This window comes from Gorilla gorilla, chromosome 1 (assembly GCF_029281585.2).
Source record: "Gorilla gorilla gorilla isolate KB3781 chromosome 1, NHGRI_mGorGor1-v2.1_pri, whole genome shotgun sequence".
NCBI classification, from domain to species: domain Eukaryota; kingdom Metazoa; phylum Chordata; class Mammalia; order Primates; family Hominidae; genus Gorilla; species Gorilla gorilla.
The window spans coordinates 85631614-85644624 of record NC_073224.2 but is presented as its reverse complement, the minus strand read 5'-3'; positions in this window follow the sequence as shown (position 1 = coordinate 85644624).

The window sequence follows — 13011 nt, the reverse complement described above, 5'->3', positions numbered from 1 at the left end:
CATTCCTGTGATAATCCACTAATTCATTAATCCATGAATGATGCTTCAATTTATTTAGGCAGAGTCCTCATAACCCAATCACCTCTTAAAGGCCTCACCTTTCAATACTGCTACATTGAGGATTAGTTTTCAACATGAGATCTGGAGAGAAAAACATTCAAACCATTGCATCATACAAAAAAAGGATATTAAAAATTGGATTATAGCAACTTAATCTTCTATTTATTTTTTGTACTGGCATTTATAACATGAAGTAAAAGATTTTTATGGGCTGTGTTTAATTTTTAGTTACTTGATTCCATTTAGGGCACAGGTTTTCAAGAAAAGTTTTGCTTCATTTGGGAATACTTGGGAATATTTCACATCTGGTAAGAAGACCTTAAAAGCAGAATGTTACTTTGCTACCATAAACAATTAGGAAAAGGAAAATATTTAAAATTGTATACAACATTTATGATAAATCTGAGCTTCAAAGATAAAAATATAAAGAAAGCAACAATAGAAAAGAAGAAAGCGTTAGGTAAAAATGTGATCTTTCTTTCTTTCTTGCATTTCTATATCCCCCATATGTGTGTATGTGAGTGTATATAGATATAGATATAGATATATAGATATATAGATATATAGACATATATCATATTAAAAGGAAAGCAATATGAAAGCACTCCCATGGTTATTGCAGTACTATTCACAACGGCAAAACCTAAGTGTTTGTCAACGGACAAATGGATACACCACATTTTCTTTATCCATATACAAAGAAATGATAAATGGTTGAGGTGATGGATATGCTAGTTACCCTGATTTGATCACTATTCATGATATACATGCATCAAAATATCACACTGTGCCCCATAAATTGTATAATTATTATGTGTCCATTCAAAATAGTAAAGGCAATAAAAAGATATTATAGATCAGTGGTTCTCAACGCAACATAACTTGGTGCAATGCCCTCTTTTAATAGCTAGAATTTTGTAACACTTTATCTACAGTCCTGAAGTAAAATTAATACACAAATGTGTTAAATGTGTGTGTGTCACTGTAGCCCCACTTGTAACGAATAGAATATTTTCAAGTTGTGCAACTGTAAGTACACATCCAAGAGGGCTTTGTGTCAAATCATTTTGCAGGACTTCACAGAGCTTCTAATAACTAGAACTCCTCAATCATGCAACAACAAAAACTCACCCTGAAAATTCCAAAAATACCCTAAATCAAGTGAAGTACCCCTAATGAGATTCACTATAAAATGAATGAAAAATCTAAGTCTCAGAGATTATGATCCAAGAACACTAATCTAAAAAGGGTAGAGTTTGAACCCAAAGCCATATCTCATGATATATAATCTAGTAAATTTGTTTAGAATGTCGCAACTGCCTCCTAATTTAGAGTGGTTTTTCAGGGTGACATTTAAACCTTTGTGTCTGTCCAAGGTCTGTTGACTTTTAGAGACACAGAAATCAGGCAGCACATAGTTCCATTCAATACAAAGTAATGGACAATCTAACTTACTGACATTGATATATGATGCTAGCCCCATATAACCAGCCCTTTTGGTTGAAATCCAGAAGGGATTGAGAATAGATGACAGGGCTCAAATTTATTTATTTAAATCATCTGCATAAGAATTTATAAAATTTCCAGATTTGCACATACCACTGCCTCCTTGATATCTTTTCTTGCATGTGCATAGGCATCCCACACATAAACTACTACATTTACCTCTCAGTTTTCCCCACCACCAACATTCCCGTATAGATTCCAAACATGTTCTTTCCTCAATCTTACTCGTCCTGGTAATGAGACCTCTAAATACCCCATTTCTCAAGCCACAAAACTAGGCATAATCCTCAATTCCTTTAGCTGCCTCCTGTATTCATTAGCCAGGGATGCCATAAGAAAGTACCACAGACTGGGTGGCTTAAACAATAAAAATTTATTTTCTCACAATTCCTGAGTCTAGAAATCCAAGATCAGGGTGTCAGCAATGTTGGTTTCTTCTGAAGCCTCTCTCGTTGGTTTGTAGATAACTTCTTCTGTGTCTTCACACAGTCTTCTTCTGTACATGCCTGTGACCGAATCTCCTCTTCTCATGAAGAAACCGATTATATTGGATTAGGGACAACCCTATGACCTCATTTTAACTTAATAACCTTTTTAAGAATGCTGTCTTCAAATATAGTAACATTCTGAAGTACTAGGGGTTAGAACTTCAATATATAAATTTGAGAGTGACACAAGTCAGTCCATAACACCTCACCATTCCCCCACCTACAGCATCAGCAAATGTTCTCACTTCTGTCTACCTCCACAGCCTCCACTCAGGTCAAAGCCACCAATAACTCTTACCCATTATTCTAAGAGCCTCCTTCTTGATTCCATTCTTGCATCTTAACATTCCATTTTGTATGCAGCAGCAAGAGTAAACTTTTTCAAACACAAATAGGATCTTGTCACCCTTCTTGCTGTGTCATGTAAGGACATGCTTCCAATTCCTTGCATGCTGCTGGCTAATCTTAAAACATAGGAGGGAAGCACCCATAATCCAGAAACTCAGCTCTCTATTGACAGTTCTCTTGGGTTAAGATAATAGTATTTAACAAAAGAAGTTCTGTCCACCCTCTTATAATTCTGAGATGGTACCTACGCTGCTCAAGCGTTTTCCTACAGACATTTATACCTGCTGTATTTAAAACTTCTTTTCATAGGCTTGGTTACCAGATTTAAGTATGAAGAAAGCCCTGAAAATAGAAAGCTTTCTAAGTTGGAAACATAAGTTGGTTAGGATAATTGCCCATCTCTGATTGCCAAAAGGATTAAGTTGTAATATTAGTCTCCACATGGAAATGTATAGCCTCTTGTTTGTTGTGTAACTGTGTAGTTATCCAACAAGTAGAAATTTCAGTTCTCTCTGTTAAGTCCATGCCTCAGGTTTGTAGAAAGGCACTTCCTGATGTTGGGAAAAACTATGGAGGCAATGAGATTTACTGTGAAATTATCAGCTTTCCCTTTCTGCTTTTGTGCCCCTTAGAATATTTTCATGTCACTCAAATAGCCACTGCCTTCACATTTCTTCTGCTTTCACACTAATCTCATTGAAGGATCTGTAGTTTGCTCCCACTAATAATGTTTTCCCATTAAGAAAACAGCTGAAAATGTCACCTTTCTTGAAGGGAGTACATTTCAACATCTCATATAAGTGATTACTACTTTAATTATTGATGTATGAGAATCCGGTACCTCAACTGTAGGCCAGTGTGAAAAGGAACAAAGTCCAAAATCATGCATATTACAGGCTTATGCAACTTACCTGACCACAATAGAAAGGTGGAAAGTGGTCAAAATTCCGGTGTCCAACTTGATTCAATTTATAGCTGGCATCCAAGAGGACAAGATAGTGAGTTTCTTGGTTTCTCGGTCATAGCTACAATGAGGACAAGATGAGTTCCTCAATTGTAACAAGATTCAAAATCGTACAAATGGTTCTAGAAGACCAATGTCATTCTAGGTAGCCCATACATTGGTGGAATAAGACTCCAGCCAGAAGTAAATGACATGAAGAAAAGATTTAGCTCCTAATTACAGGTAAGGGATACTCCTAAGAACCAGACAGACTACCAGAGTCCCAATCAAGTGGCATGGAGATCAGAATAAGGCTCCAATAAGTCAAGTCATAGAGCATGGGTATATTCTCTAAGAATGGTCCTCCAAGGAGCATATGACAACATATGACTAAACATGCAAGGAATTGATCAGGAGAATACCTGTGAAAGATAATAGGAAAGGAGCTGGAAAAGACAGGGAGAGCTGTCAGACAGGGATGCAAGTATGACCCCAAGCGAAGAAGTGAGGGGAGAAGAGTTGGGTGAAAACATTTCAGACTACCAAGCAGTCTAGAAATGGTTTGGCAAAGCTGCAGGGGAATGCCTGAACAAAGTTGGGCATCAGAAGAACCCTGTGTCTATAAGGAAGAGGCCTGCCTAGGTATCTCTTCCATACTCAGTCATTGGCTGGGAATAGCCTGAACAAGTACAGCCTCAGTTCAAAGGCAGCATTCAATGAGCAGCTTGGGTCCATTAGTCAATTATGCTCCCTGTAGTCTGGGTCCATTGGTCAATTATGCTCCCTGTAGTTTGGGTCCATTGGTCAATTATGCTCCCTGTAGTTGGAGATCTGCAACTTCTCATGACCACCAGAAGGAGCCAGCCCAGTAGGATTTACCAAAGGATTGGTGAGGGAACAGGTGCAGAGTTTATACCAGATACCAACATTACCAAAGGAAAACTAATTCCAGGCCCTGCAGCTGACCATTGTTCACCTTTCACCTTGGTTTGGATTGGCTTAGTGATCAGGAACAGCAAACTCAGCAGACTGAAATTTCTCTGTGTTTAGGTGAAAATGTGCTTCTGTGTGAAGGCACAACTGGCAATTATTAAAACTCCTCTCCCAAGCTTGAGTAAATTAAAGAGGGGCTCTGAGCTATGAATTTCAGCTCAGAGCCTTCAAAGATAAATGTTAAACTTTTGAAAATTTTCCAGCAAGATAATGGCAAATGGTTATCTAAATTTCACTGTGTAATTTGCATCCTGTCAGATAACACAACTCCTGTCAGTGTTTTATGTTGTTCCCCCAGCCTGTTTTCAAGCAGTTTTCTTCCTGTGGAACATAAAACAGACAGATAATAGTGGGGGTCACATGATCTGCTTATTTTTAGACTGCTGCTCTACTGCAAATAGCTTTCCAGTGCCACTGTGTCTTAGCCCATATGTGCTGCTGTAAAGGAATATCTGAGGCTGGATAATTTATAAAGAAAAAAAGGTTTCTTTGGCTCATGGTTCTGCAGGCTGTACAAAAGCATTGCACTAGCATCTGCTTCTGATGAGGGCCTCAGGCTGCTTCCACTCATGATGGAAGGGAAAGGGGAACTGATGTGTGCATAAATTACATGGTAAGGCAGTAAGCAGTAGAGAGAGGAGGAGGCATCAGACTCTTTTTAACAACCAATTCTCACAGAACTAAGAGTGAGAACTCACTCCTGTGAGGATGACACCAAGCAGTTCACGAGAGGTCCACCCTCAAGATCCAAATACCTCCCACCAGGACCCACCTCCAACACTGGGATCAAATGTCAACCTGAGACTTGACAGGGCCAAGCACAGTATATCCAAATCACAGCACAGTTTTTCAGCTCCAGAATAATTATCATGTTTTCCAGTGCAAAAGTTTCCATAAAAATGATAATAGTAAAGGGCAAACAGAATTCATGCTTTCTACCAAAAGTTTTTGTACTAGTTATGTACTAGGGTATATTCTAGGACCTGGAGATTTAACAGGAAATTATATTAAAATAATCCCACTTTTAAGAAAGTCACATTCTATCAGGGGAAAATAGTCTATTTAAAAATACACAGGCCAAACACAGTGGCTCACGTCTATAATCCCAGCACTTTGGGAGGCCAAGACAGGCGGATCACGAGGTCAAGAGATCAAGACCATCCTGGCCAACATGGTGAAACCTTGCCTCTACTAAAAATACAAAAAATAGCCAGGTGCGGTGGCGGGTGCCTGTAGTCCCAGCTATTCAGTTGGCTGAGGCAGGAGAATTGCTTGAACATGGGAGGCAGAGGTTGCAGTGAGCTGAGATCATGCCACTGCACTCCAGCCTGGCGACAGAGCAAGACTCCGTCTCAAAAAAAAAATTAAAATTAAAATTAATAGAGAACATATCATGACATAGAAAAATAGAAAACAAATGGCCTTGAAAGTTGTCTAGTCCAGTCCTCTAGTTGTAAACCAAAGCAACCCAGGAAACATGTGAGGCCAGTGGTTACCAACTCCCTTTGAGTCCCAGGTGTACTTTTTCTTAAGCTACTGAAACTATATTGCTTACAGTGTATCAGCCCCAAACCTGATGGATTTCTAGTCAATTTATCAATATTCTGAAGTTCTATATTTCCCTAATCTCTAGTGCAGAAATCCAGCTGCAATTCCTTCTATTTTATCCCAGTAAGATCTCATTCTAAATCAGCAGAATGCTCCTTTTTGGCATCTTCAATGCTTGTTCCCACCCCACTGTGCCTTCGACCAATTCATTTCATCATTTCTTCTCTCTCTCTCTCATTTTTATGCTACCCATACCCAGACTCAATATTTCAGCCTCATTCTCTCTTCCCCTGGCTTGAATCCCCACTTGCAATCTAAGGATAGGTTCTATAAAGTCTACTTTCTATATCTCTTTTGCCTCTTTCCATCTTATAATTCCCACTCTGGCAAATTAGATCTAGCTATCATTATTTTTTTTAATTTTGATATAGTATTATTTGTCTATTTTTCTTTTGCTGCCTGGTTTGTTTTTTAATTTTTTGTTCATGTTTTGTTTTGGTTTTTTTAGAGGCAGGTTTTTGTTATGTTGTCCAGGCTGGCCTGGAACTCCTGGGCTCAAGCAGTCCTCCCATCTGAGCCTCCCGAGTACATGGAACATACCACCCCACTCCCAGCTATCATAATTTCTTAGTCTGTTGGAATAGGCCTCTAACTGGCCAGCTAGACTTTAGTTTCCCTGTCATAGTTTATCCTGTATACTACTGCCAGAATCATCTTCCTGAAGTGAGCCTCTAAAACACATTACATGTGCATACAATTCTTTACTGGTTCGTCTTTCTCCCCATTTAAATCTCATACAAGGGGCCTCCCAATATGACTAACGCTACTTTTCCAGTCTTATTTGTAACTATGTTCCAGACAAACTATACTATTTAGAGTTTTCTCCCTGAATAAACCCACCTTCATGTATATATTTATGGTTATACATGAAATATATATATAACCATAGAAAAATGCCTGAAATCCAGGCATTTTTTAAACCCGTCTTAAATCTAAATTCTTTCCTTTGGGGTCAGACTTTGTACCTGTTCCCAGAAGCATGCTGAGATCTAACTCTAGTCATGAATCTAATGGCAGCAAAGGCTGGATTGGGGTACTTCTTGAGAATAGCCATCCTTTTGCAAAGCAATTGCCACCAGTGAGGTTATTACAGGATTTTTAAACATCCTCAGACTTGGGATGGTGGGCTGCTTCCACTAGAAAGAGAAGCTCAAAGTGATTCGAAGGTTTGAGATTCTCAGCTTCATTAAAAGACTTGCTGAGGCTGGGTATTCAGCATAAGTTGTCATTCTGAAACCTGCAAAATTAAAATTTGTTCTGATTTTCAGACAAGTTGAACCTTTGTTGCAAGAAATAACATTATTTTAAATCCACCACAGGAGCACTCTCGCTGTCTGGCATGACTTGAGCCGAGAGTTGAAAAACCTGTGCCTGTCATCTTCTTTCTTAAGTGCTTCAGTGCACTCAGAAGTTACCATCCCTACCCTTGATCTTGTGGTCATTATTGCCATCATGCAGGTAAATGTAGCAACCACTTGTCGTCTGCCCCACCCCCACCCTGCCCCACCAAGGGACTTGCTTCAGTAGGTACTTCCTCACAATCAAATAGAGGTGATAATGTGGTTAATTGTGATGCCATTGCTTGCATGGATTACTGTATCACGATTCTCAATTTTTAAGGAGGTCAGCACTGCATTCAAGTCCAAGGACATGACCAAACCAATCCCAATATCTTATTTTTAAGTGTCCATTTTCTTGGACCATTCCTGGCACCAACTTCTGTATCAGTCAGGGTGCTTTCAGGAAAGAGAAACCTTATCAATAGTTTCAACATAGAGAATATTGATATAGTTTTGCTGTGTCCCCACCCAAATCTCATCTTGAATTCCCACGTGCTGTGGGCAGGACCCAGCGGGAGGTAATTGAATCATGGAAGCAGGTCTTTCCTGTGCTGTTCTCGTGATAGTGAATAAGTCTCATGAGATCTGATGGTTTTAAAGAGGGGAGCTTCCCTGCACAAGCTCTCTTCTCTTGTCTGCTGCCATGAGAGATGTGCCTTTCACCTTCTGCCATGATTTTGAGGCCTTCCCAGACACGTGGAACTATAAGTCCAATAAATTTCTTTCTTTTGTAAATTGCCCAGTCTCTGGTATGTCTTTATCAGCAGTGTGAAAATGGACTAATACAAATATAATATTTAAAAGCATTAGCAAGGTATCAGAGAGTCTTAAAGGCGAAAAGAGAACTCAGAGTATCACACAGATAGTTTCTATAGAAGGAGTTGCCTCTCCTATGCCTGAAGAGAAAACAGAAACAGGTTGGAATTATTAAAACTTAGAGGCTTAGGAGGAACTTGCAGAGCTGGAATCTCATCTCTGAAGAGGGTGCCAGCTGGCTGGTCTTGCTCTCCCTGAAGTCACATGAAGAAACTTGTTCTAGGAGTTTGGGAACAACTATAAATCGGAACTAGCTACAGCACCAGCATGGCTGCAGAGGTGAAGACCTTTTTCTGCAACAATACTAACAGGAACAGGAAGCAACCAGGAAGGAGCGAAGGGGAATGAAGTTTGCAAAGTCCCAGCCCCAGCAACATAAAGCACAGCGTAAAAGAACATGTTTGAAGTTGAGAGAAAGTAACTTAATCAGGAAGCCTTCTTTAAACCCATCTCAAATGGGTTTAAATCCTCCTCGTTTGAGGCTTTCTTAATTTACTCTCTATATATGTGTTTTTCTCTCTCCTTAGAATCTCTACAGCAACTTAGATGCTTTTTGGTGTCACTTGTATTTTGCCCTGTACTACAGGTATCCCTATAGCTGTCTTAATCTCTCCCCTCTTCATTGTCATTCTTCTCCATACACAAAAACATACATATTAGAAAAAAATCAATGAATGCTGGAACAGTGTTTCATTTATTTCCATATTGCCTCTGACTTCTCAATAGCTAGTTGTTGAACTTGTTCACTGCTGAATCCCCAGTGCTTAGAACTGGACCTAGAGTATAATACATCATGTATGTATGTGTGTGTGTATGTGTGTGTGAAAATAAATGATTAGTTAGTGAATAAATTTAACTGAATTGAATGTCAGTCCAGGAAGTCAGACTTGAATGACAATAGGGGATTCTGCATATGGGAATGCTTTGATTAAACAGTAATGCCATTTGAGGAAACAAAATAAAATATCTTCTTTTTATGGTGATTAACCTAATCTCAAACTTGGAAAACTTCTCAGCATCTAATTCATTGTCTTCCTTCACTCCTCCCCTTGACCATGTCAAAAGAAAGATTTAAGTGGATCCAAACCTGAAAATGTTCCCATAACACAACAAATGTAGAGAATGTGTTTTGCAACCAGTAGTAATGACCAAAAAATGTATTTACATGGACTTGCTTGAAAAGATAAACATAGCATATTATATTCAGAACAAAGGAAGAATGGCTCTTAGCATGCCTGTGGTAAGAAATAAAGTCTGTTCCAAATCCCAAGGTACCAGAGAGCCTAAAATTCCCTGGCAGATGAATTTAATCACTCTTCTGTGTTGTTAATAAGAAAACACTACAGAATGTCAGCTGGTGGAATGGGAATTTTCAGTGCTCATTCTCTCACAGTAATATCAATTTTAATAACCATCCACCACAAAAATACCAGCACAAGACCTAAGGAATCCAGGTGAGAGATTACAGCACCTGAATGGGGCACATAAATAAGAAAAAACACATAGAAGAGGATAGGAGGGACAGTTTCACACTACCTGTATCACCTCTCCCCCAAGCCTAGGCAACACAGTATGGAGACAGATGCCCTCCATTTAAGTAAGGAGAAGAAAATGAGTAGGCAACTTTGCTCTGGACCCTATTACCAGGCCTGCACTACTAAACCCCAGTGCCAGGTGAGTCCTCACAGTCCCAGGCTCCAGGCTTAACCAGGTGTCAGGCCATATCTAATGGTCCCAGGCTGCAGGATAACTCCTGCGAATCCAGTTTTCCAGGCCTGCCTGAGATTTAAGGGCAGCAGCCCTCATGGCCCCAGACACCAGACTGACCACTGAGAACCCAGGTTTTAGGCCCACCCCAGTACCAGGCCAGCCCCTGTGGACTTGGGCCTAAGAACTGCCCCAATGCCAGGATAGCTCCTGTAGACATAAGCTTCAAGCGCACCCCCATGGACAGTCACTAAGGCCACCCCAGTGGACCACAGAGCCATGCTGGCCCCTGTGGATGCAAGCACCAGGACTGTCCACATGGCTGCAGCTTCAGGCCAAGCCCGATGGACCCAGGCTCCAAGTCTTTCCCATGGACCTATGCATCAAGTTGACCTTTGTGAACCTAGGCATCAGACCTGTTCATCTGCTAACTTAGGCACCAAGCCAGCTCACCTGAGGACTTCAGTAGCAAACCTGTCATGGACCTTGCATGTCAGACTGCCAAGAATCTCTGCCCAGTCTGACTGTAAAGGGATCTCCCTGCCAAAACCTGTCTCTAACAACTAGAAGAGGTCCTTACTTTTTAAAAGCTGCAGACAGCAGTTCAAGACCACAAGATTACAAATAATCTGGGCAATGTGACACCACCAAAGGAACAGAATAAAGCACCAGTAAACCAACACTAAAGAAATGAAGATCTACAAACTTCCTGAAAAAGAATTTAAAATAATTGTCTTAAAGAAGTCCAGTGAGCTAAAATAGAACACAGGTAGGCAATTAAATGAAATCAGGGGAAAAATAAACAAAACGATAAGTTTAACAAAGAGATAGAAACCATTCAAAAAACACACAAAAAAATTCTGGAGCTGAAAAACACAATTACAGAACTGAAAGATTCAACAGAGAACTTCAACAGCAGACTTGATCAAGCAGAAAAAAAAAATCAGCAAACTTTAAGACAGATCAGTTGAAATTACCCAGTGAGAGAAACAGAAAAAAGAATGACAGATAGTAAAGAAAGTCTACAAGACAAATGGGAAACCATCAAGTCAACCAATATATGCATTATGGGAGCCCCACAAAGAACCAAGAAATAGAGGTAGAAAGCTTATATAAAGAAATAATGATAGCAGACTTTCCAAACCTAGGAAGGGAGCTAAACATCCAAATCCATAAATCCCAAAGAATTCAGTTAGATTAAACATAAAGAGATCTTCACTGTGACACATAATCAAATTCATAAAAGTCAAAAGACAGAATTTTAAAGGCACCAAGAAAAAAGTGATTCATCACATACAAGAGAACACTCATAAAACAATCAGTAGATTTCTCAGTAGAAACTTTGTAGGCAAAAATGGAATGATATACTCAACATGCTGAAAGAAAAATAAAATGCCAATCAAGAATACTATATGTGATGTGTTAGTCTGTTCTTGCATTCCTATAAAGGAATACCTGATGCTGGGTGATTTATAAAGAAAAGAGGTTTTATTTTTCACTCACAGTTCTTCAGGTTGTATAGGAAGCATAGTGCCAGCATCTGCCTTTGGTAAGGGCCTTGGGAAACTTGCAATTATGGCAGAAACTGAAGGAAAGCAAGCATGTTACACGGCCAGAGGGCGAGCAAGAGAGAAAGAGAGGAGGTGCCACTCAGATCTTGAGTGAACTACCAGAGCAAGAACTTACTCATCACCAAGGGGATGGCAATAAGCCATTCATGAGCAATATGGCCCCATGATCCAAACATCTCCCACCAGGCCCCACTTCCAATATTGGGGATTACATTTCAACATAAGATTTGGAGGGCACAAACACCCAAACTACATCATTCCACCCCTAGACCCCAAATCTCATGTCCTTCTCACATTGCAAAATATAATTATCCCTTCCAATAGTCCCCAAAGTCTTAACTCATTCTAGTATTAACTTAAAAGTCCCAAGTTCTGAGTCTCAAGTCCAACGTCTTATCTGGAAATGAACCCCTTTCACCTATGAGCCCACATTTGTCTCAAGTGCCCATAGACTATTCTCCAGGATAGATAATATGTTAGGCCACAAAACAAGTCTTAACAAATTTAAGAATACTGAAATCATATCAAGTATCTTTACTGACCACATGGTATTAAATCAGAAATCGATGACAGAAAGAACTTTGGAAAATTTACAAATACATGTAAATTAAATAATATTCTCCTGAACAATGACTAGGACAAAGAAGAAATCAAAAAGAACATTTTAAAATATCTTGAGAGAAAAAAAATACCAAAACTGAGGGATGCAGCAAAATCAGTTCTAAGAGCAAAGCTTACAGAGATAAATGCCTACATTTTAAAATAAATGAAAGAAGAGACATTATACAGATGCCTCAGAAACAAAAAAGATCATAGAGGACTATTATGAATAATTATATACCAACAAATTGAATAACCTAGAGGAAATATATGAATTCCTAGAAACAGAAAACAAACCAAAACTGAGTCAAGAAGAAATAAAAAGCCTGAACATATAAACAAAAAAATTTAAGTAGTAATTTAAAATCTTCCAATAAAGAAAAGCCCAGGACCAGGCTGGACATGGTGGTTCATGCCTGTAATCCCAGCACTTTGGGAGTCTGAGGTAGGTGGATTGCTTGAGCCCAGGAGTTTGAGACCAGCCGGAAACATGGTAAAACCCCGTCTCTACAAAAAATACAAAATTAGCCAGGTGAGGTGCTGTGCACTGGTAGTCCCAGCTACTCAGGAGGCTGAGGTGGGAGGAATAGCTTGAGCCAGGGATATGGAGGTTGTGGTGAGCAGAGATAGCCTCATTGCACTGCAGCCTAGGAAACAGAGATAGACCCAGTCTCAAAAATAAAAAATAAATAAACAAAATAAAGAAAAAAAGCCCAGGAAAAGATGATTTCATAGCTAAATTCTAGAAAACATTCAAATAAATAATATCAATCCTTCTTAAACTCTTCCAAAAAATTGAACCAGAGGAAATCAAACTCATTTTATGAGGCCAGTGTTATCTTCAAAACAAAACCAGACAAGGATACTGTAAGAAAAGAAAATTCTAGGCCAATATCCCTAATGAACATAGATGCAAAAATCCTCAACAAAATGCTAGCAAACTGAGTTTACAACACATTAAAATGATTATACATTATGACCAAGTGGGATTTATCCTTGGGATAGAAGGAAGGTTTAACATATGCAAATCA